Source organism: Myotis lucifugus, unplaced genomic scaffold (genome assembly GCF_000147115.1).
Source record: "Myotis lucifugus unplaced genomic scaffold, Myoluc2.0 scaffold_10, whole genome shotgun sequence".
NCBI lineage: Eukaryota > Metazoa > Chordata > Mammalia > Chiroptera > Vespertilionidae > Myotis > Myotis lucifugus.
This window is the reverse complement of record NW_005871058.1, coordinates 6248217-6249035: the sequence shown is the minus strand read 5'-3', so window position 1 is coordinate 6249035 and position 819 is coordinate 6248217. Positions and strand designations below refer to the sequence as shown.

Below are 819 nucleotides of genomic sequence, written 5' to 3'. Positions count from 1 at the left end.
CGGGGTGTGGCTCATGTGACAGTTTTCGTCTAGCAGAAGATGTATATATAGTGTATTTTAAGACTTTTGCAAAAATCTCTGATACTCTGCATAAGTATCCCCTGTTAAATTTAGCAGAATTAATAGAATTGATTTTCTTTTTAAGTCAGAAAGTCAGTTTTTTATTTCTAAAGCTCTGTAATATATTGTTTGCTGATGGTCACCTGCCATATCTCTATGAGTTTGTTCATATAGAAAACAGAGTCTGGCCATTAGCAGATCAGGCCAAAGAGGTGCACTGGGGTGGCTCTGCTTTATTGCTGGGACTGATATCTTCTTGCTTCAGTTCATCTACAATGATCTTGCCCTTCAAGTCCCAGATCTTAATGCTGGGGCCCATGACAGCACAGAGCCAATAGTGGTTGGGGCTGAAGCCCAGGGTGATGATGATGTCCCCAATGTCTAGCATATAAAGGTGCTTGCCTTTGTTGAGATCCCACAGCATGGCCTGGCCATCCTTGCTTCCTGAAGCATAGAGGGATCCATCTGGAGAGATGGTCACAGTGTTTAGTGAGCCCCGGTGGCTGATGTGGTTTGTCTTCAGCTTGCAGTTTTGGCAGGTTCCATACCTTGCCCAGCTTATCCCAGCCACAGGAGGCGATAATGGGATTGCTTATCTTGGATGAGAAGCAGACACAAGATACCCACTGTGAGTGGTTCTCATCCTGGACAGTGTATTTGCACAGGCCCACAGAATATAATAGAAACGTCTAGAATTTTCTCTTTAGCCTTGTAAGAAAATGTTGTTACAGTTTACATTCAGAGGACTTACTAAAAAAA

The 819-nt window shown here is 43.1% G+C and overlaps 1 protein-coding gene and 2 pseudogenes across 1 annotated transcript in view; all 3 read right to left on the bottom strand.

Moving 5' to 3' along the window:
- The window catches only part of LOC102418824, a 1813-nt pseudogene extending 1721 nt beyond the window's left edge, over window positions 1–92 (bottom strand).
- The window catches only part of NTN4 (netrin 4), a 107245-nt gene that overhangs the window by 65777 nt on the left and 40649 nt on the right, over window positions 1–819 (bottom strand).
- Window positions 168–819, bottom strand: part of LOC102418515 — a 2128-nt pseudogene continuing 1476 nt past the window's right edge.